At 47.3% G+C, this 24,740-nt stretch overlaps 1 protein-coding gene and 1 pseudogene across 1 annotated transcript in view; one reads left to right on the forward strand and one right to left on the reverse strand.

Moving 5' to 3' along the window:
• LOC126518333 (uncharacterized) overlaps nt 1-24,740 on the reverse strand; it is a 158,002-nt gene that overhangs the window by 73,700 nt on the left and 59,562 nt on the right. The window lies entirely within an intron of this gene.
• LOC140214150 (uncharacterized) lies at nt 19,586-23,535 on the forward strand (annotated as a pseudogene).

Below are 24,740 nucleotides of genomic sequence, written 5' to 3' on the forward strand. Positions count from 1 at the left end.
ATTGCAGGATACACCTGGGTAGGGTGCAAAAGAAAAGGGAAAGGCCGCAGAGGAGACCTTGGGGCGCTAGTGAAGGGACAGGACTGGGAAAGGGTAGGGGAGCACTGCAGTGACCACATGTAGCTCAAGGGCACCATGGGGATGTAGAGACAATCCTGGGAGTTGTGTATCTGAAAACGGGGAATGATTCGAAAGAGGAGAATGCAAAACATTTCAAATATATGGCAAAGGACATCAGGGAGTTAGCTATGAAATGGGAGATAATCATCCTAGGGGACACGAATGCACATTTGGAATACTTTGACGGGGCGGCAGATGCAACAGGGCAGATGTTAGTAGATTTTTGTGAAACCCATGATTTTGGAATAGTTAATACTGATATTGTATGCGACGGGAAGATAACATGGGAAAGAAATAACTCCCACTCTTCAATCGACTACTGCCTAATGTCCCACAAACTGTATGAACGGTTGGGAGGGACGGAAATTGATGAGGAAGGTACAAAAAGCCTGGGGAATGATCACAAATGAATCAAACCCAGTTTTGGAAGGGCAGTACCACCGATAGAAACTAAAGAAAGGAAAAGTATAGGCAAACTGAATGGCAGGCAGCTGCAAGAAGTGGCGAAAAACATTGAAAACATAGTATCCAAGCAACTGCAAAGGGCATGGACATACGACGAGTTAGTAGGTATCCTTAACCCTTTCGCTGTCACGGACGTACCGGTACGTCATCGCGCTTCCCCCCCTCGGTGTCACTGACGTAACGGTACGTTCTCTATCGTGCGTTCAAAATTTCGTGCCTGAGCGCAAAGCTGGCGCTCCTGAATTGGCCACGCCATCTGTTGACTCTTTCTACAAGTTCGTATATTCTCCCCGACCTGTGTTAACCCATGTATTGAAGAGTACGGCGCGACTGCCACTCCCCACTTTCTCTTTGCTGAGTGGCGCGGTGGCTCCGCGTTTGCTGGATCATGCGTCGCGCGCATGTTGTATGGGTTCAAGGGTCGTTCTGCCATCTCCGCTGGTTTGAAGGTTTTTATTTTTCTTCTGTTGGTGCGTCTGCTACGCCGCGTCAAGTTCAGGCGCACGTGCCGTTGCCTCTCCGAAAAGAGTTACTCGATTGCTGCTTTCGTTCTCTCGCCAAACCCTCGCTTCCGACTTGCAGCAGTAAACGTAAAGCCCTTCGAACTTTGTTTAGCCTTTTTCCATCTCCCTCGGTCTTCTTGATCACGCAACGTCCCATTTGTCTCCGTTGTGCGGGCGACGGAAAGCGCATCCTCCCAGCGCGCGGTTACTTTCGGATGGCTGAGCGCGCGGGACCTTCGTCTGCTCCTTGGTGCGGTGGCTCAATTCCGATTTCGAATACGAGCCTAGCTCGGATTCGGACTCGGACAGAGTCGCATGCGAGGAAGAGGGTTCCGCATCATCAGATTCGGATGTTGAACGGATTTTATAGTCAGGCTGATGATGATGATGATGTTTACTAACAGCAGCTGCAGAACACTGAAATGTGCATATAGCATTGACTACGTTATTTGTATATCAATCATAACCAAAAATAAATTGCTATGTTCATTCCCAGTTATGCTCGTTCCCTGAAACCAAGCCGACACTGGGGGTGCGTGACGGCCAGAAAGGTCCGACAGCGAAAGGGTTAAAAGAGAGCTAGAGCAGGGACAGACTAGGAAACTAGGAAGTAAGCAGGGAAAACACAAACTGAAAAGCTGGTGGGACTGAGAAGTTAAGGAAGCCATAGGGCAATGCAATGATGCGTGCAGAAAACACAGCAGCAAAGAAAAGGGGAGCCCCACCCCAAGAGGTGGTGACAAAATGGGAGAAATACCTAGCAATGAAAAGGGAAGCATCGGAATTAGTAATTCAAGCCAAGATAGCAAAAGCTAGACTACAGTGGTTGTTTGAGTTACGCAAAAAAGATAGAAATGCCTCTAAGAAGTTTTGGGAACACATAAGGCAACAGAGTAAGACAGAGGTGGTTCAGCACTCACTGACCTCACTAGAAGGAAAAAAGGTAGAGGGCGAGGAAGCTCAGGAATATTTTAGGTTAACAATAGAGGCAGTACTTGCAGAGCCAGAGGGTAGCGAAATTGAGAACAATGACAACGACAGGACAGAAGAGGAGGAGAACAAAGGGACGACAAGTAAGGAATGGGACAGAATTGAGCACAAGGTCCACATGGGAACAGCGTCAGGACCCGATGACATACCTATGAAATTGATAAGCATATTAGGCCAGAAATGTTAATTTAAGATTACGACAACTTATTGAACAAATAGTTGTAGGGGGAAATGTTCCACAGGACTGGAAATCGAGCAGAATGATGTTAGTATACAAAGGTAAGGGAAGCAAGGACAACATTAAATCCTACTGGCCAATAACTTTCACATCAGTCATACAGATTAGCAAGCGTGCGTGTGTGTGAGTGCGAAGTATTGATGTATGAATATCCCTATATTTACGCAAGTTCAACGCACGATGTTCTAGCGATGTCATTCCTTTCGCGCTTCGACAGTGGTTAGAGCGACACTCCACCTATGTTATTAACATGATCAGTCGACCGTCAACAGTGGATGATATGCGTGGCAGTCAAGCGGAAGGCATTGCTACAAAATCTTGTCGTACTTGCACCTGGTTCCTTGTATGCGCCAAAGAAAGCTTACCGAGATTGTTTTTTTGCAAACATCAGTAATGTACACTATGCTTATGGTGCGTACGCTGTTTTCCAGCTGCGAACTAGCACAGTTCGTAGGCTTAGCCGTATCCATCACTTCGCTTGCCTGGAGTTGGCCACATCAGTTTTGAAGAGGGAGAAACCATTGCTCCTATGCTTGAGGGAGGAAATTTGTTCCATTCAAAAACGAACATAGGGGACATCGCCATTTCTGCCTTAATGGAGCATGGGTCACTCCTTTTTTTCCTAGAGTGTAGGGCGCCTGCCTGCCTGCCTGCCCCTGCCAGCGGGTTCCAGAATATGCGGCTGTGGCGCCGTGAAAATCCACAAAAGCCACAAACGCGGGGCCCTGCACCCGCTCAGGACAAAACGGAAGCCACAAGCACCGCCTTCACATCAAAGACAACCTAGTGACGGCACGTGTGAAGTCCGAGGCCACAGGGGTGGCGCGACGAAAGGCGCCGGGGCCAATCGAAACCACTGTGGCGGCGACAATCAAAGACATGGCACTGCAGCCGGAGGCCTCAGAGACAGTAGAACTGGAGATGAACTTGTGGGTTATCGTCGAGGGCCAATAAAGCTTGTTTCAGAGTCTCTAGCGTCTGAGGGCCTTCTTAAGGGGGAACGCAGTCTTGAAATCGCGAAAAATGGTAAAAAAAATTGCTCGCTAACAACAGCTTCGCCGGTGGACGTGGCTGAACAAACCCCGTCGACGCTAGCTTCGCCGGTGGACGTGGCTGGACTGTGCCGATCGGTGTCAACTTTGGTGTTACCGCAAGTCTCTGCAGTGTCTGTGGATGCGCCTGGACTAAGCCCGTCGAAAATGCCAACTTTTGAGACACTGCAAGTCACTTCGGATTCCGTGTCATCGGAAGCAGCCGAGCCGACTGACCTAAGCCTAACGTCGTCTTCGGCATTTCCGCACGCCACTTCGGTGCCGACGAACGCGGCTGAACCGAGCTCGCATGCTCAACGCTTCGACAAGGTGTTTTTCACGGAGGCGGAGTCTGCGGGGCGCGAAAAATACGCAGACAACATTAAAACTTCATTGGCGAAGAAGTACGCGACTTCCCGCAAGTTCGAGCTAATGACCGTCGGCACAGCAAGTGAAGAAGACGATCGCGGCACAGAGTACATCATCGTTGATCTCTCTGTGCTAAAGAAGCTGTTTGCGTCCACAAGCTGCAGCAAGTGAGGGATGGCCACTCTCCAACTCGCAAAGTGCAGTCTCGCAAAGTGCAGTGAGGGAGAATACGGCCTAGCAGTGAAGTTGGAGCTCACATGCTCAAATTGCGATTTCGCCAAGCGGCACTTCTCGTCACCACGAGTGCCCGGGAAATCCAACATCACACCCTTTGAGGTCAATTTGCGGGCAATGAAGGGAATTCAAAGTATAGGTAAGGGAGCGAGTGCCCTAGCGGATTTTTGTGCCACCACGAACCTCTCTCACCGAGGACTTCACCACAAGACTTTCAGGGAGCATATGGACACCATGGTGAAAGCTTGCCAGGCAGTAGCTACTGCTACAGAAGCAGCAAGCGTCAAAGTGGTGAAGGACATGCACAAGAACTTCCTGAATCCACCAGGAAATGTAGATGTTATATTTGATGGCACATGGAAAACACGGGGTCACAATTCAAATATTGCAGTTGGCTGCATCATAGAGCTATACACTGGCCTAGTACTGGACCACGTTGTGCTCTCGAGGTACTATTGTGGGTGCCAAGGGGCACCTGACCCCAGTGATGATGGGTACGGTGACTGGGCTGTGAACCACAAGTGCATGAAAAACATTGACTGCAATGCCGGCCGAATGGAGACTGAAGCAGCTATCATTTTGTTCAACAGGTCGCTGGAAAAAAAAGGGTTGCGGTACACAACTATACTTTCTGATGGTGATAGCCACACCTTTCATACATTGACCTCAGAAGGAGTGTATGGATATATATCCATTGAAAAGAAAGACTGCTTGAACCATGTCCACAAGTGGATGAGGATGGCTCTTCGCAATTTGGTTGAGAAGAAGAAGGCACAAGGAGAATCTCTTGGCGGAAAGGGCAACCTCACCCAAGATAAGATAAAGAAAATTACGAACTACTATGGGTATGCCTTGCAGAGCCACAGCCACGACGTTGCAGGCATGAAAAAGGCCGTACAAGCCAGATGAAGCCCCAGACCTTGACAGATGAAGCCCCAGACCACAGTTGCTGTCCTCAAGGGGTTGATTCGTGGCGTGCCTTCAGTCAGGCTTCGCGAACCAAGTGGAGCCGCCACCACACAAAAACCCTCTGCCAGGCCACGTTCGCACTGCTCTTGAGCCAATCTTTGGAAGGCTGGGCGACGAGGCCCTCTTGGAGCGCTGCAAAGATGGCATGACAAAGAACGCCATCGAGTGCCTACACTCTGTCATTTGGAGCCAAAGCTCCAAGAACACGCATGACTCTTTGCTGGCTGTTGAAAGAGCTGTTGCAGAAGCAGTTTCTCGCTTCAACCAAGGAATGGCAGCAACCAGCAGAGCTGTTTCAGCACAGCTTGGTTACAGTCCTGGGAGTTGCCTCATTCGTAGGAGCCTTGAAAAAGATAAACAGAGGCTGTGCAGGTCTGATAAAAGTCACACCAATGCTGAAAAGGTGAAGAAGAGGATGGCCAAGAAGCACAAGCCTGACAGAACCTAGGACTACTGCCCAGGACTTTTGCGAATGTGTGGCAGATTCATAGAAAATAGCAAGTGACTTTCTGAGCGATTTTTTTTTTGGCAAGTGCCAATGCAATACAGAGGTTTTGACAATCTTTACATGAACAGATTTCTGTGAGTTTGGTGTTATTGTGTTCAGTAATGACTGGGCTGCATGCTAAAGCATTAAATTTTTCCATGTGATAGGTAAACAAAAGTGGCAGAGTAAGCAAAACTTTGAATGCAATTTTCTCAGCTTTGCTTTTTCGATCAAATGCCTTTGCCTTAGAGAACTTTTCATAATGTTTGCATCAACTGATTTTATTGAATTAGGTATAATTTTTTTCAGTAAAGCCTCAGCTACATCCTAAAGCTTTCCGTTTTTCATTAAACCCAATAGACTAGCAATTAGGTTAGATGTAAGCTAATTACTCCAGCATTGTTTTTTCTTCCTACTTTGTTATTCATTCATGACCTATATGATGACTTTTTTAAATTTCTTTAGCTTTAGGATGTGCAGTGGGCCCTTGGAAATGACAGCTATTCTTTAAAACTAGTTTTTTAATTAAGAAATTATCATAATGGCCCGTAAGAAAAGATCTATGTGGGATAAATCATTCTGCAATATCTTCATTTATAGATGAGATATATAAAATCTGAATATATATTTGGGATCAGCATTCAGATATATCTGCATGCCAATTTTCAGGAAGATATGTTAAGAAATAAAAAAAAAGTTTTCAAGACCCCCATCCCCCCTTAAGGGGAGGAAGATGTGAGGAGCAGCAGTGCCCTCTAGGATAACTTCAGCCCTTCTCGCTAATCCTGTCGTGGCCTCTGATGTCAAATCAGTTCTCTCCTACGTCTCTCATCACGCGGACGTGCATACACATGCCCTCGCTGCTAGAAAGAGCATGTTTGCTAAGCCTGATGAGCGCCTGACATGGGGCGTTGGTGTTTCTGTTGGCGGCCACAGAAAACGTGTGCACCCAACTGGCGTCCGCAAAAGCCGTGTTCGAAAAGCATGTGACTTCTCGCACTGGAACTGACACTAGCGACGCAGCAACACTAGGCGTGCACACCACTACGCAGCAACCCCGTGTAGCCGTAGCCGTGGCCACTCACGATTCACAAATTGCAAGGCGGCACATGACACGTTTAATGATCTCACGGAAGCCCACTGCACAGCCCGAATTGAAAGGCTGTCCTCTACCACGAAAGGTCGACACATCCTGGACAAACTAGGACTAAGCCCAATTTCCGAGGCCGATCAGATACGTTTCTTACGATCAGACATACAAAACTGCATCACTATCCTCCCCCTGCCTAAAAAGGTGCAGCCCATGCATCACGAGGCGCGCAGGCAGGCCAAGGAAAAATCCCTCTACAAACAGCACCAGCACGACCACCTCATGGTGTGTGTCAACGCCTCTAGCTATGCCCACAAACCGGCCTATGCCGTAAGTGTAGTGTCACATCAACTTTGTTACACCACAGCTGCCACAATACAGGCGTGCACGTCCATAGAGGCACAAGAGGCTGCCGTAGCCTTGGCCATCTCAACCACCGCTACCGAGGTTATCCTTAGCAACTCCAAAAATGCAATCCGCAACTACTCCAAAGGCCGAGTTCATGAACCAGCACGGAAAATTGTCAATCCTCAGACCACCCTCAGACCAATTAAGCACATATGGGTGCTCGCGCAGGTGGGCCATCCAGGCAACAAGACCATTCTATAGCTCGAGTAGCCGTCAATCGAGCCACACCGTCAGATGACCTGGACAACGTCAGAGACCTATTGGTAGCATATCATGACATCACCCTCCACTATCGTGAAATGCAGTTGAGATATTCTGCCCCCCACATAAATCATTACCAAAATTCCAGCAAACTACCTGGCGCCAGCTTCAGGCACAAACCTTCATCTCTCCAGCTTTTCTCGTCCTTGTTCATCCAGGCCTATGTTGAGAATGGCAGTGCCGGCAATAATTAAATCAGGCCTTCTGCAGAGCAGGACCACTGACAGCCAGCAACTCAAAGACTTATCTGTGTTACAAATTTATCAAACCACCGCTTGTAAACTACGCTAGTGCAGCTACCGACAAGAATGACTTCTACAAGGGTATTTTTTTTTTTTCGTAACCACTGAATAGAAAATGTTAAATTGTAAATTAGTCCTCTGGATTTTGTGTGCCTGAACTGTATGCTTCATTCAACAAACGTTTGCAATAAGATATTGCCGTGTAGCTGTCTGTCTTCACAATTTTTCATTGCCTGTGTTGTGTAGCAGTGTTTTCTTTATCATTTTTTCTCTCAATATGTCTTTTCACACACAAGTGAGGAGGCCAGTTGGGGGAACCTCAGGCGGCTCACCCCCTGAGGGTCTGGCCGGGCGACTGAGTTGTCGCCCACCTTTTGTACTAGCCACAGAAGCTCCATCTTCTAATTTCTCAAACCCCCACTCTTCAAAGGTACCTCTGAAGAATCTGTCTCGGAGTGGATAACCTGCTATGAACACGTCTCGTCACTCATCACCTGAGGCAATGACACCAAGGTAGTTTCTTTATTTGGCTTTGGAAGGCGACGCAAGAAAATGGCATACAACCAAAATTTTCACCGGTGCCCAAAATACGTGGGAAGAGTGGGCTACGCTGCTGAAATATTGCTTCACGCAGCAGAGATAGTGCACCTGCAATTGGAAAACAGAGTGCAACTGCCCTCTGAGAGCCCAGAGCAGTATCATTATGACATGCTGCAGTTTGCACCCGACTGAACCCAGTCATGAAGGAGGAGGACTGCTTACGTCATCTTTTGCGCGGATTTCGTGCCAATATGCTGGAGAAAATTATCCTTGCCAACCCGAGAAGTTGCGCAGAAATTTTGCTAACTCTATAGCGTATAAACGACACTGCATCAATGGTCCATGCCCACTTGACGCCTTCGAATTGCTGCCCTCCTCCCACCGGCCTGTAGCCGTCGTCAGCAACCGTTCCCAAGGAACAGGTTCTGCTGCAGCACAGCCCTCTCTGGTGAGCTTCCCCATTCGCGAGCGCAAACACACTGTGTCAACGTGCATGGCGGACACCAACGATTACCGGCAAGGCACATGCATGGGTAACATGAAAATGAAGGCCATCACTGAGTCGATTGGCTCACTTGCCGACCAGTTGAAAGCTGTAGAGGCACAGGTGTGCCGGCCGCCTGCACAGTGGCCTCTTGAACATGGCGTGGCGACAATGCGAGCCCCCAATGCTACTGCCATCACCTTGGCCACATCACTCGGCAGTACCAGAGGCAGTACAGAGACTAACGGCGAATATGAAGGTACGAAGAGGGCCATAACTGTGAGCGGCATTTTGACTCTGGAAACAGGAAAAGCCAGACATACCGAGGCCAGCTTGGCCGTTCAGTTTGCACACTTTCCTGAATGCCTTATAATCCTCCGCTGACTAGTGAAGAAAACGTACTACCACCACTCGCGCTCGATTATGTGGATGTAAGTGCAAAACAGAGGTATAACACTTGGATCAGGCAGATAATACAGCATTTGGAAAATCCTGAGACGCCCATCATGAGAACGCTGGAAAGAGCAGCACGTTGTTTCCGGCTAACGTCCCCTCCTGCTACGACTGCCAGAATCAAAAGCTTGCACCCAGAAAGCCATCCAGTGTCGCCCCTTTTGTGACCTCCAAGAATGAGCCGACACTCGAGGTAGATGAAGGCCAAGTCGCGCTACGTGGAATCAAAGACTCCAAGAAAATGGCCCACCAACTCCAACCTTATCACAATATAGTGAACCAAACCAGAAAAAAGAACGAGACAGCATGAATGTTGTGCGGTTACAACCTTGTCACATCCGACAGTGCTCCGATGGCAATGCAGACAACGAGCCTGTTGACGAACGTCCTACACTCTAAGAAAAATGCCGGGAAAAATGGGAGTAACTGGACAGTTAGCTCTAAAAAAAGGGCGCTTTTGTCCCTCATAGGACTAACTGCATCAGTGTGCGTGCCGTGTGCAAATTTTTAAGGGTAACTGTTTAGTCCCTGGTCGTAAAGAGAGTAACGGCAGGAGGGAAGGCAACAGTCACTCCCCCTGCAGCCCCGTTTCCCTCCACATCATCGAGTGAAGCGGTGCGGAAATGAAAATCTGAGTAATTTGAAGCATATACGCCTTGTACATTGAACTACATACACTAGAAGCACTATAGGCCTATTCGTGACAAAATTCCTCGAAATTAAAAGGCAGAATATGACGAGCGATGCGTTGAAATAAATGGATGATATCCATTAAACGTGCAAGTCATTGCTCGACTCGCAGAATTCTTTGTCTGTGGTGCCCGAGACACCGCTGGAGTACCATCATGTACAGCCAAGCTTGCAAACGCAAGCAAACCCACTCACCCTGAAAACTGCTTCTCAGGAAAAAAGAAAAACTTTGATTGCATTTGTGCACACAACGCCTGCTGTGATCTATACGATGGTCCATTCTGGGGATGTCAGTGACGTGCGCTGACACACACGCTTCCGTCGGTATACAAACAAGCGGTGCACGGCATGCGGTGTACGCCGCCCGCCATTTGGAAGGAATGCAAGAACGTAAAGCTGATGCCACGAGCATGGTTTTGCGTTCTTTTGTCCTTCATTTTTCATGTGATGCGAGTGTGCCAACCAACTAGCCCACAGACATATGTGCAGCTAATTTAATGCGTCCATCAATATGGCAAAGCATAACTTGGAGCTGCTATAAGCCAATGCTGCTGCATAACAACTTCAGTCTGGCCAAAACCGGTGATGTGATCGTCTGCCTTGTTGTTCATTTTCTTAAGGCTTGACTCGAGTTTCAGCGCGTGACAGAGGTTGCAGTGATGGACGAATTAGAATAGATTCTAGGAACATCTGCAGAAAAAATCATTACAGTTTCAAGGAAGAAGCGTCACCTCCAGAGCTTCCTCCAAAGCTTTGATGAAACCATCGGTGGCATCTCCGAGGCCTCACAATATGGTACTTACCACGACATCAGCGAGTCACAACTACGGTAACATTTTATCATGTGGAAGTCTCCCCATAAACTATATGGGAGTGAACATCTTGCGATTGGAAAGAGTACACTGCAAATAAGTTCTTTAGTATAAATAGTAACAATAATAATAGGTGGGCAGTGAACCAGAGCAGTGGGCGGCATTTCACCCACCACCCATTGTGGGGAGTTATGTTTGGCAGTATGGTTCTCCTGACATCCCATTTGCATGTAGTTAGACATCTAAGACAGTATTTCCTAGGCTAATCTTTAATGTGCTCTTTACTCTCAATACGCTCCAGTGAAGCTTAGACCTGCCCTGAACTAGAAGACCACTGTTTGCTGGCAGTTGTGAGGAATTTAGTCCATGGTCTTTACTCTCTTGTGAAAACTATTTTACTGGCTTTGCTTTTATATGGGGCTGAAATGTTGCAGGATTCCTTGGCTATGTTAGCACTAGCACATTCAAGAGTATGTAGCATACAATTTCTGTTATAGTGACTCAGTTCAAGGGCTCCATGATGAGTACGGAGTGGTCTGCATGTTCGAAGATTCCTTAGATGCCAAGTTTCCTACATAGTTTCATGTAGCCCTTACTGCAGCATATGATGGCTAAGTGTCCCGTCTGTGAATTCATGATGATCCAGTAAACCATTCCTGTGCAAGTATAGAGCCACTTTTGCTGCCCCACATAGGCCCATTATCCATGATTCCCAATCAAGGCCTTTCAAAATGACATGTTAACGAAAGTGAGCAGGGGTTTGAATTTGCGCAGAGTTCAACTTGATGTGTGGTGAAGCAGTGTGTCTAATGCTCCTGCATAACTTTTTCAGAGATGACACTTACAGCAGCACTTTCTCTACTGCCTAGCATGGTGAAGGAGCACATGGAAACCTTCATTTGCTCTTCTGTAACTATTCCCTTTTCGAAAGTTTAGTCTGCAGATTACAGTCTGCTTTGCATCTGGCTGCAATGTTGAGTTTATGTATTTTAGTTATATATGCTTAAAAAGCATTGTACATACTATTGTGGGCAAAGGAAACAAACAGGAAAGCATTAAATAAAAAACACCTGACCTGTAGGCAACAGCTATGTATGCTGCTCCAAAAATTGTGCGGGTTACATGGCAAGTGTACAAGCCTAAATCACGCTGAGATCACATGGAGTGACAAATGTTGAAGCAAAACAATCTATTCTGGTCGGCCCTAGTTTACTGTTCGTTTGTCTGCAATGGTACATCTGTGAACTATTCTGAAAATCTATGCAGCTACTTTTGCCCATGAGAGTGGCTTAAAAGGTAGAGGTAGACAAGTTGTTGATATGAAACCTGCAAACTGACGAAGACAAAGGCAAAAGGTGACAGAACAAATGCTGGGCTCACAATTGTTGCTTTTCTCAGAGTTAACTAACATGTGAAAGCACCATATCACTGTAAATCACTGTAATCTTAATCAAAGTTTGGTCATTGCTTTTGATCACCGAGAATGACAGACAGTTCACTAGCACCATATTTCTGCCTGGAGCCATTATTTTTTTAAAAGTAAGATATGCTTCTGGGAAGTTGCATCACATGTTTTCTCACCATTCGCACATACTTACACATTTACAGCATGAGAGGGTAACTGGCCATTTACGGTTCTGGATGATGTGTCAGTGCGCCGTCCCGTTATGGTCATTGATGAAAATTGCAAGTATCAAGAGCAGGCCTGAATGCTAATAGAAAGCTTCAGCACAAGGGCGATATCTTGACATGGTAGTTGCACTGGTCTGGTGCATGCATAAAATGTTATCTTATGGCATCTCTTGAATAAACAAAAAAATGAAAGTCCAGCATCTGTCCTATTTCCATCTTTGCCTCTGATATCTCTTTCGGCTAGTTTCATATATTCATGGCTCATCAGTTTAGAAACACTGCAGTCACTGTCACAACTAACATTTTTATGCTACTGTGTCGCTTTGTACCATCCTGCTTCGGACTTAAAGTTGGCTGATGATGACGTAGCTTGGTAATATGAAATTATAGATAGAATTCTTACATATTTGTTTCCCGAGTTCTTGCACTGTCAATGCAAATATTCTATTTTGTTGCAGATAGCATTCTTGGTATTGTCAGACCAGTTATCTTTCCATGTGTAAGCCCCGCTATGGGCGGCGGCAAACAAACCCAGAAACACAGCGCGGGCCATCTGGGCGGTGGGCATGCATCACGACGAGCTTATTTGGCACACTTGAGTAATGGCTGTCAACGGTTGACACAGAGCGGGGTCTTGCAGGCAAGCAAAGTAAACACGCTGCTGGCACCCCTAACTGCCGCAGAGCTTGGGGAGTGGAGAGGACCACCAGTGCCATCGTAGCAGTTGCGCATGACAGTGAAAAGGGAGCTTTGAACCCCCGTCGCCTTGCGCTTCCGTCGAATCCCAGCAGGCATTTTCCTTGCGCGCGGCCGGCTGGCAGGTGTGAACTGATTCACAGCTTGAGGTTCCCCGAATGGGCGTCAAACGCCCTAATAGGCGTGCGCGTCTGACTTCCGCATTGCTCCGGCGGGTGACCTTGGAGTGTGCGTGGTTCGGGTCTGGACGGGAGCAGCAGGGATCACGCAACGTCACCCGGGCGCGCGAGCTTCATTACTTTTTATGGGTTTGCACCACGTGCTGACCGGTGTGTGGGTTCTTAGAACCGAACAAGAACCTACGGTTTTGTCTCCGTTCCGAGACGTCGAGGGAATGTTTTCTTCCACTTACAGCCCGGACACGGGGCCGATCTTGGCGGGTGGACAATTATCCTGTGCTCCTCATAGACAGTTTGGCTTGCAAACAAGCGGTTGTTTATGGTGCCACATGGCCTGCTGTTTCTTGGAATTTGGTCGCGTCGCACACGTGTTCGAGGACTGACAACACGATCCCAACGTTTCCTGGCTTTTAGGTTTTGCGCATGTGTTTTGTTGGTCAGCGCTTGTTACGTCAGCTGTGCTCGCATGCCGTTTCTCAGAACATGCGACATGTACAGCTGGCGTGACCCTCAACCCTTTGTTGTTGTATATTGTGTATTTTGGGTGAGGATTCTACACTGAACTGTACTAAAAAGTGTTCTTAGAATGATGGTTGTTCGACTGGCCAATCACGCATGCAAGTTCTGCTAAACACAGTGATTGGTGAATGGAATGTCCAGTTGGGATGCCAACCGGCTGTAATTCACCAGCAAAGATTTTGGGCGGAGCATTACATCTAGAAAAAGCGGCCGCAGCTCTCCGACCATCGTTCTGGACCTGGCTTCTGTGCTAAGCACCATCAGCTCTGCAGAAATAGGGTCACCCATGTGGTCCAAAGCAGTGTAACTCTTTGCAACCGATGTACTCTTGAAATTATGCAATCTTGTAACTGAACTTTGTAGTTTTATCTGTAAATACAAGTTTGTGTTTGTTCGTATCTCAGCGTCTTTGTCCTTCGAGCCTAAGTCACTCATTGAGTCACCTGTTCAGACCGTCTCCGACATTGCGTCTCGGACACCGATGGTGGGGGTGAATTTCAGCTAATCAATTGATCATGGTGGCACCGAATTTTTACTCCATGTGTCTGAGCATTTTCAGGAAGCACCCAGACGGAAGTGGTGATGCTCTGGCAAAACTATGCGCTGATATTCAAGTGCTGAAGAAATTTTAAATAAGGGATAGTACGTACATGAAGATTACTTCTACTGGTTGGCTTAAATAAGTCTTCATTTAAATATAGGTATGAATGATTTATGTAAAAAAAAAGTGCTAATCAAGTGATAGTGTGAGGGTTCCCTCGAGTGCAGTTCCACTGTGTGTGGGTTGCTTCCATAACGCTATAAAGATGCACATTGCACTTGCTCTGCCCTACGCACTTGAGGATCTTAAAAAATGAGAGTCGTTCCCATGGTGATGTGCCCTTGGGGCCAGTAGGTATGTGCTTATTTTATGTTTCAGGTATTATTCCTTACAGAGTATGTTACAAAGTATTAGCAATAGAATACTGCTTGATTGAAAGCAATGTAGGTCTCATTAAAACCTTAACATAATGTCCTTTTTGTAAATTATTATTTGCATTAAATTTCTTGCAGGACCCCACAATGGTGCATTACGTGCACACTACTACGTTTGAGGGTCCACTTTTGGAAATGAAGTCACCTGCTGTCTGCCTCGAAGAGCTGAGGATTGAACAAAGCTTGTTGGCTGCAGTAGCCACTCTACTGGCACTGTACTGGGCCTTCAATATTGTTTTATCAAGAAAGGCCAGAAGACAATCGATTTATTGTGCCGCTTGATTCAAGTGGACAGCGGTATCCCCGCGACACCACTCCTCCGTTATCACAGCCTTTCGACAGAATAAATTGTTCCAGTGCAATGCTTGTGGTTTTGTACAACCCTATAAACGTGCTAACAGACGCGCTGCCAGGCTGAGTTATCCCAAGTCTGTTGAAAGCTTGTCAAAAGTGAGCCTAAAGGGACAAGTGGAGTAACGGTTAATCTGCCGGATGAAAAGCTATTGGATGAACACCTGCGGCAAATGGAGAACTTGTGGGGTTCGAAAGTTAGCCTTTGTGAAAGTATTGGAAGGAGGATCTGTTAGGCCCTTCAGGAGCTTCGGAAGGATGAATGGTAGTCCTTTTGGGAGCATCCTCACCCTTTGGGAGTAACACAAAGGATGAACTGGTAGTCTCTTTAGGTACATCCATTAGTCCATTTGGGAGTAACTGAAAGGATTAACTGTTTGTCTCTTCGGGAGTAACTGGAAGGATAAACTGTTAGCATAAACTAAATGTAAGGGGACTAACAGTTCATCCCATGTTAGTCAGTACCCAAAAGGACTAACCTCCCTACCCCTTTTAGTCCTTTTTTTATTAGAGTGTAAGAAAAAGAAAATGTATGATGTTCATCGTGCTGTTCACAAGTGCAGTTCGTGTGGTGACCGGAGGCTTGCCTCGAGTGATCGTGTCTGATCCTGTGTGTTAGACAGAGAGCCGTGAATTCGAACAAGGCCGAACCTGGAACCATCTCTGCATACGACACGGACACTGATATGCATTACAGCGCATGTGAATGAACTATAGTGTTAATTTTCTTCTGTAGCGCGGGTGAATAAACTTTGGCGTTCATTTTCTTGTCTTTCGAGACAACTTGGGTTTCTTTCCATTTTGTTCAAACGCGCTTGTTCTTTTTGTTTTGTCTCTTTCCTTACTGCTACTTCATTTTTTATATGAAGTTGTCATGTACACGTTCAATTTCTTGAGCCCCCTTTCCTTTTTGAAGTAAGTGCTTTGTAACAAGTGGGACACTTTTTCACAGGGGGGAGGTGTCGTGACGAGAGTATGCCGCAGGCCCCTTTTCTTCTTTCCGTGACTGTTTCAAGTTCGTCAATGTGGGGCAGCCTTTGTGTAAGAATGACCGTGACGGCGCCTCGGGCTTGTGCTCTCGCCCGGCCTACGTCACCACACCTGACAATCATTCTGTGCACGTGACACTCGGTCATCTCGCGCTCGGCTATGTCAGGGGGGGGGGGAGGGGGGGCAAAGAAATTTTTTACTTGCCAATGTTCCAAAAGTGGAACATACGAAACCTGATTTTTTTTATTTTCTTCCCCATCTATTGCAGTTTTCTTTTTGTTGTAGAAAACATAGCAATTTTAATTTTTATTATCAACCTATTTAGAAGCTTTGGATAAATGCTCACAAGGAGGCATACTTAGTGTTCCTTCAGCACCATATGTTTGTTGAATTATTTCGCAGGAAAAATGTAATGTTGCAATGAGCAAAGCAGAACTAAAATATTGGCATACAGTTAGGTATTACTGGGCAGAAAAAAAAAATAAAAAATAATAAAGACTAGTTTTCAGTTTTTAGAGTTTTATGCGAATGTTCCACTTTTGGAACAATGCGTTTTACAGTGTCAAAAGCAGCGTAGACTCGCGCATGCATTTCGCTGTTTTTTTCTTTTTCGGCATGTTGATGGCGCCCTCTAGGTGTCATTTGGCACAAACTTGAACACTATCTTTCCTTGGCATTATTTTGACATTGCGTTTTTGCGTGGCACGTGGAAGGAGCAGCATTCAACTGCAGAGCATAGCCACATCAATCCTTGTGAATGTAAGTAGAAAACTACTTCGCAGCTAGTTTTATATTGTAGTACTATACTTGTCAACGCAATAACTCTCGTAAGTCATGGCACAGCGCTTCCTAACACTGGAGGCTGCAATTGACCTTTTCTTCAGCCTTTCCGATGACGAACGCGAAAGTGTGTCTATATGCCAATTGCCGTCTGATGAAGATGGCAATATTACTGACGAGGAGCACGTGAACGAAAATGACTTTTCTGAAGTTGTTCCCAATTATGTTTGCGGGCATGTTGAAGTTACACAGTGCTGCAATGAAGACGTTGATTCGCCTACTGCATGTTTCGAGTCCTGAGCCACAATGAAAGAAACTAGCACGGAGGCAGTCGACTGCTGGAAAAGGGCACAAGTCTTCAAACAAGGCTGGAAAAACAAAAACCCCAAAGCGCTCCCTTAGCACAGTATGGGGTGACCATGCTACGTTTGACAAAACACTTCCCAGAGAGAACCCTCTGTTGTTACTAGAGGCATTTCCTGAGCTAGCGGACATGAGCCCATTTGTGCGGTTCAGCAAAATTATTTCTCCAGAATATCTTGGTTCGCTGGCTGAACTGACTGCAAGGTATGCACTCCAAAAGGGGGAGGAGGTGGATGTCACAGGAGCGGACATAGGTCAGTTTTTCGGTCTCTTACTTTTGAGCGGATATTACTCCGTTCCAGCTGAGGACTCGTACTGGAGCAATGCAGAAGACTTTTGTGTGCCTTTAGTTGCGACAGTGAGTGCCTGCGTTAGGTTCCGGCAGCTGAAAAGGTTTTTTCATGTAGTGGACAACACTCAGTTGAAAGCAGGCGAGAAGATGAGCAAGATTCAGCCGTTTTACAACGAAATCTCCAAATGTTTCCGCCAATTTGGAGTGTTCCACCAAAGCCTCAGCATCGAGGCTTGGCCACCACTCATGCTAAATGGTCATTCGCGGTAAACCTATTCGATTTGGGTATAAGATATGGATGATGTGCTTTTCAAATGGGTACCCCTATGCAGTGGAAATATATTGCGGAAGAAATGAGAAGGACGAGAAGGCCCCTCTCAGGCTGAGGGTTAGCAATATGGCATCTGTCCTGCCCCCCCCCCTGAACAGCACAAAGTCCACTTTGACAACTTTTTCACTTCGTATGGTCTCCTGACGAAACTGGCTGACCAGGGGATTCGAGCAACGCGGACTGTACGAGATACAAGAACCAGTGGTTGTCCACTGAAGAGATTGAAAGACGTCGGAAGAGAGGGAAGTGGTTCCACTACAAATGTGACGGGGTGGTCGACACATGCAAATGGAACGGCAATGCAGTCGTCGCAGTTTCTTCAAACCACCTTTGGCCATGAGCCTCTTGGAACTGCAAAACGCTTCTCACGATGCGCAGACAAAAAGGTAGACATTCCTCAACCATATTCGATCAAAAAATACAATGAGGGCATGGGGGGAATAGATGTTCTCGACCGCCTCCTTGGAAGTTATTGCCCAAGACTTCGAAGCAAAGAATGGTGGTGAAACCTTTTCAGCAGTGGTCTGAACATGGCTGTCGTCGCAGGATGGCTCCTTCCCTGCGAGCTTCACAAAGGAACTGATGCCGCCACGACGCACATAGCATGTCAGCGGGACATTGTCATGTCCTTGCTGCACCTCAAGCAGAGGATCACTGCGCGGCCTGGACCTTGGGTTCATCCGAGACGGGAGGATAGGAAAACTGATGGCCACTACATCTCGGCAACTCAGGGGAGGTGTGCAGAGTGCAAGAAAAACATGACGAACCAGTGTCCGCAGTGCAAAAAGTGCCTGCGCGCGAAATGCTTTGCAGCATACCATGGCTTGTGAAGTGTTCACTGACCTACAGCAAGTAGGATGAAAAAAATTTTGCAGGCATTGTTATAAACATTTATACTTTTGAAAAGCAATCCCAATTTAACAGTCAATAAATGTTGTTCCAGACAAAATTTGTGTTTTTCATATGGGGAAATGCCAATGTTCCAAAAATGGAACATGCGAAAAAATCTACCAAGTCTTTCTGAATGTGGCTGTATTTTTTATCATAGTTAATGTAATGCGTGTAAAGTTATTGAAAGTGCTGTAATCTTGCATGGAGAAGTCTAGGACATTCAATTAAGATGTGCCGGACTGCGAGTTCTCCACATTTTGCACATATGGGTGGTTGTGTGCCTGTGAATAGGTATATGTGTGTTGCATAGGTGTATCCTATATGTAGCCTGCACAGTGTGGTTTCTGTTAGTCTTGCGACTTTTTGCTGGAAAAATTTGCCTAGTTGGGGCTTTGTTGCATGTAATTTGTTGTCAGTTTCTTTATCCCACCAATGCTGCCAGAGCTGGCACAGCCGGTTACAGACGGAAGGTTTAATATCTTGACTAGGGACCTTAACTCCAATGTCACCACGTAGACCAGCTCTCTAGCATTCTGATCTGCCACCTCGTTTCCCTGCTATGTCGCAATGCCCTGGTACCCAGCATACCACAAGGAAAAGTTCTTCATTGTAAGCATCATAAATGGATTTCAGCAGCTGACTAAAAACAGGGTTATCCCCCGCTTTCCCCCAGCTAATGCAGTTACGACACTTTGGAGCATCTGTGCAGATAATAGCTTTTTGCATGCTATGTTGTCATATATGATCCACAGCCAGTCGTATACTATATGCTTCGGCAACGAATATGCTGCAGTTTCTATTGAGGATTTTTGTAATATTATAGCAGTGACAGCATGCAGTGCATGAGACAGCCTTAGCCGTCTCGGAGGCGTCCGTAAAAAAGATCGTTGCGTTGTACTTGTCTTCCAGTGTTAAGAAGTGTTGCATAATAGCCTCGCGAGCCACGTCACACCTGCTGTACGCCCTCCCACTGGTGGCACTACCTCCACCTTGCCTTAGGAAAATGGAGCTGCAGCACCGATCAGCTGTCCGGCTCTGCCTGGGCATTCCCCGCACCTCACAAGTGGATGCCGCCCTTGCCGAGGCAGGAGCATGGCCCCTGTCGCTCCTCTTCCTGCGACAGAGGCTGCGATGCGTCGACCGGCTCCACCATGCGGCAGATGGTCAAGCCCTCCTGGCCCGCCTACGTTCCCGGCATGCATGACAGATGGGACGGCTGCCGATCCTGCCAATGCTGTTCACCACAGCGACCACCAGTTCCCATCACCACAGACCTGCCGGGCATTTCAAAGAGGCGTCCTCCAGCAGACGGCTGCCTCATTCCTCCAGAAGCTTGGAGATCACCTCCACATATTCGTCGACAGGTCGGTGATGCGGACATGGGCGCACCGACAGCAGCCTGCATTGTACCTGCTCTGAAGAGGAGCTGCCATCGACACCGGCAGCTATCTGATTCCAAGGCAGCCCTCCTCTGCTTGCAGAGGCCTGAAAGGGTCAACCTCAGGGTCACCCTGCTCTCGTCCAGGCTGTCTGCTCTCCAAGAAGCCGGCTGCTTGGTGCCCCTGCACTGGCTACCGGCGCACGTGGGGATGCCGGACAACGAGGAGGCGGATGCTCTTACAAAGAGTGCCCACCACTCCACCGCCCCTCCCAGCCTTGCTGTAACAGCCGGTGACTTCACGAGGCACACGCTGCGATGGCTCCTCATCGCTTGCCACCCGGACAGGCGGGTATCACTGGGCCGACCTCCACGGCCGCTTCCATTGCGCAGAGACTTGGCTGCTACTGCACCTGAGGGTCGGCTGCTATTGGACAGTGGCTCACCACCACCGTCTGGGGATCATTAACTCCCCAGCCTGTGCCTCCTACGGGGAACCAGAGACGCTGGAGCACATCCTGCTGGCCTGCCCTGCGAGGCAGTCTCCTGCAGGAGTTCTGCCACCTAGGAATTCCTTCCGCACGAGAGGAAGACATCCTTTTTCCCTGGTCACAACGAGCTACCACCCTCCCAAGTGTCGTCAAGTAGCTCGACTCGTTGGGGCTCTCGGCGAGACTTTAGGACTTTCTGCAAAGACGGATAGCGTCATGGCTGTATAACCCACTCAAGGCTTCCTCACCTGTTCCAACCATCCGGCACCTGCAGGGCCACCCCCAAAGGCCTGTCGCCAGACCACCCCTCCAGGCGGCGGACCCACTAAGCCCTTCCTGCCATTTTGATCTGCCGCTGCCATGACAACACCTTAACCTTCCTCCCTCCTATCTTCCTTGCTCCCATTCCCACGAGCTCATAGCAAAATGTCTGTGCGCGTGACTCACTCCAGTACTCAACACTGTTTTGGGCCCGTACCAGGCATGTTGGGTCCAGGGGTGTTCCACTCAGCTTCATGGTTTCTTATCACTCAATTTCTGCATGGCGTTGGAGCTTTGGACGACTGCCACTTCACTGTGGCACCTCCAGACTGTTGCGTCAGTTTAGCACTATTATAAGAGGTGGTAAATTATGAAGTGTTACAGCTGCATTTCTTGCTTTCAAATTGAAATTGTACGAGGGCCGTTTTTTTTTTTCAACCTCCGATCGCTCTGTGCAGGCGCTACGCGGGCAGCAGAAAGCGGACATGCACTGTAGGCAACTGCGCAGCTCTCGCACTACACACTCCGTCATTGTTGACATTCAGCCGTCAGTCAGCATTGTGCTACAGCCACATAAACATGGCTGCCATTAATGTTGCTCCCGCCAAGTGTGAATTGCGAAGTGTTATTCGTTTTCTACAGGCTGAAGGCCATGGTGCTGCAGAAATCCATCGGAGAATGAGTCGAGTGTATGGGGAAAACTTCATGAGTGATGGTGTTGTGCGTGAATGGTGTCGAAATTTTAAGGAGGTAAGGTAGGGTAAACCTCCAAAAAATCAAATTTGCAATTTTGGCCCAGAAAAATTGAGTGCACTATGAAGAATAAACCTGCGGAAGCGCGGCCTCGAGCGCCCGCTCAAAACGGTTTAAAGGCCGCGCCAAAATGTGCCGCGCGCTCTGGTGTTTAAAAATGGTGGACGGAGTTCGGAGGCCGCTTTGTTTATCGTTGTCTTTCGCAATTTCCTTCATTATGGCGCAGTTTTTTTTTTTGCTTGGGTATGTGTGGCAAATAAATGTTGTGCATTAAAAGATCATATTGTATTAAAAATATTTACTTTGATAGCAGATGTTCCGCTAGTGGTGCTCTTGTAGCGTGTTTCGTGTTTGTTATTGTTGGCATCATTACGGTTGCGGTCGTGTCTGTTTCGTGTTTCAAACGTATTGCTTGCCCAGAAGATGGCACGATCGTCCAGCAAATGGAGCAGAAAGAGAACTTTCAAAGGTAATCGGTTCACTAGCAAGAAGGGCAGTGAGAAACCGGCACGACGAAGCGCAAGCTTCACAAAACTTGGTGAGAGGATCAGTTGTGATTCCTTTGATGTAGACGGGGCAAGTACGACTGGCTACCGTCTAATCGACTTCGCTCTTCTCCGCAGTTTCTTGCAAGATGTTGCTGTGTGTAAAAAGTGCAACAAGGGTGCAATAATACTGGAAAAAGCTATTAACAGGCGAAGCGGTTTGGCATCCTCCATAAATTTCACCTGCAGCGAGTGCGATGCTCTCAGTGTGCTTGAGACATCAAGGCGCATTGCTGGCAACGTCTTTGAAGTAAATCAAAGGTTCGTTTATGCCCTTCGCACCTGCGGCAAAGGTTTGGCATCTGGTCGCATCATGTGTGCTGTGCTCAATCTACCGCCACCGCCAACAAAGTTTGCATCGTACAACGCGAGGCTTCTTTGTGCATCTGCGACCGCTGTGAGTAATAGTATGGCAAAAGCTGCCGAAGAACTGAAGAAAGAGGCCTTCGCCTCTGATGGAGAGCTGGAAACTGCGGTCACAGTGGATGGGACGTGGATGAAGCGGGGTTATTCTTCACTACATGGCGTCGTAGCAGCGATATCGGCCGACACTGGAAAAGTGCTCGACTTTGAAGTAGAGTCCAAGTTTTGCCACATGTGTGCCCGCAATCTTCACACAGATGACAACTTGAATGAATGTAAAGTTACCTACGATGGGCCATCTGGTGGAATGGAATCTGCTGGAGCAGTAAAAATCTTTGGGCGCTCTGTTGAAAAGCACCAACTAATGTACACAAGTTACATTGGTGATGGAGACAGTAAGGCGTACATTTCGGTAAGAGACTCGCAGCCATACGAGAAGGCCATACAAAAACATGAATGTGTAGGACATGTCCAGAAGCGAATAGGCACAAGGCTCAGGAGCATCAAGAAGAATGAGAAGGGGAAAAAGCTTGCCGATGGTCTACCACTTTCCGGGAAAGGGCACCTCACAGAAAAGGACATTGACTCCCTTCAGGTTTACTATGGCAAAGCTATTCGGGGAAATGCAGACAGTCTGGATAATATGAGACGAGCGGTGTGGGCAATATACTTTCATAAGTTATCCACAGATACCAAGCCCCACCATGGACTCTGCCCAAAGGGACCCTCTTCATGGTGTGGGTATAACCGCAGCCTTGTTGAGGGAAGCCTTGAGACCTACTCCCACAAAAGCTACCTTCCTGAGGCCGTGATGGACGTCATCAAGCCAGTGTTCAAGGCGTTGTCAGATCCAGGTCTTCTGAGCAAATGTCTTCATGGACGAACACAGAACACCAATGAGTCGCTGAACCAACTCATCTGGTGTCGTTGCGCTAAGACAACATTTGTCAGTGCTGACACCTTGAGGACAGCAGCTAACGATGCTGTAGCCTACTACAATGATGGTAACTCTGCAAGAAAAGCTGTTCTAGAGGCTCTTGGAATTGTTCCAGGTGTGTTTTGTGATGTTGCCCTCGACAGAATGGACAAAGAGCGCGTTGACAGGGCAGAATTGTATGACTCTGCCGAGAGCAAGGAAACACGACGGGTAAAAAGGAGCTCTAAGAAGGGTTTTGGAGACACCTGCAAGAATGTCAGCTGTGAAATGTATTCTCCTGGGGCATTTTGAGCATGCATGAGAAGTATGCAAACATAAAGCTTCATTTTTCTCAAATTGTGTTTTTTGCAAGTTCCTCAAATTCAATGTACCTTTTCTCAGAAAGTATTCATCGGATTTCAGTGAAACTTTGCCCACATGTACATTAGCCAGCCCTAAATATTCGGAACTAAAAAAATTGCAGATGATATGAATGATAACACTGGAAAAAAATTACACTTCTGTGCATGCAGCGGTATTATTTTTTAGGGAACAAATTCCTAAAAGAATGTGGCATGTCTTTAGTTCAGATATAACCTATGGGTATGTAGAACAACACTGTCTAATATCACCACATTCCTTTGAGTGGTTACAGAGAAAAGGTACATTGAATAATTAAACACACCTGACATTCTGGGAATGGGCCAAATGACAGGTAAACAATCTAAGCTCACAAAAAGTGTTCCATATTGTACGCAGGGGCATCTGTTGTGAGCGTACGAAATTTGATGTAAATATCTACACTTGTTTCTAAAATAATACGTTAAATGTAACATGTACCGTTTACCCTACCATACCTCCTGAAATTCGGCTGCCCAGGGTGATGTCGTGATCCATTTGTGTATGGCAGATCATCACTGTGCAGATTCATTGAAAGAGAAGTGTTTAAACTTCCTACACCTTCTACTTGAGCTTCTACTTGAGGGCATCCCTGTGCCTCCAAATGTCATAGGTGATCAGGCAAAAGCTTCGACTTAAAACCTGCCATAACCACACCTAAGTGTGTTACCCAACCAAAGCCAAGTGCAGGGGGCACCTGATCATGTCGGAGCCCAAAACTGATAACCCAGTGCACGACAACTCATCTTTTCGAGTATGTGACCAACACTTGCGAGTTCAAATATGGCAAAAAGCTGACTGCCAGATCCACGCCACGTCTGCCATTGCGTGTCAATTTCAGTGACAAATCACCATACGCTGCAAAAATCAATACATAAAAGGCCACGTAAGCATGGCATGCCATAGGTTAGCCATTTTTGAAAAGCTGCATTTGCGCCAAAAGGTTGCGTTGTGTTTCACGGGTCTGTGCAAAGACAGTGCAGGGCACTTTGGCACAGTGTAGAGTCAGCAGTCTTGAAACACCAGGCAAAGAAACACTAGCAGCACACCCCAGAAAAAACAGGATTGCCTCCCGCTATGGTTCACTTCGCACGGCCATGAATGGAACACCGCATGCCAAAGAGTCATGCTCGTCAACGTGAACAGACTTGCGCAGAATGTACAAATCTGACTCGCCACCTTCAGTCGTTCAACCCCTCTCCGCCAAGTGGCGGACTCGTCGCACGCCACTCCATCTGGGTTGCCCCGA

The sequence above is a fragment of the Dermacentor andersoni genome, chromosome 11 (genome assembly GCF_023375885.2).
Source record: "Dermacentor andersoni chromosome 11, qqDerAnde1_hic_scaffold, whole genome shotgun sequence".
NCBI lineage: Eukaryota > Metazoa > Arthropoda > Arachnida > Ixodida > Ixodidae > Dermacentor > Dermacentor andersoni.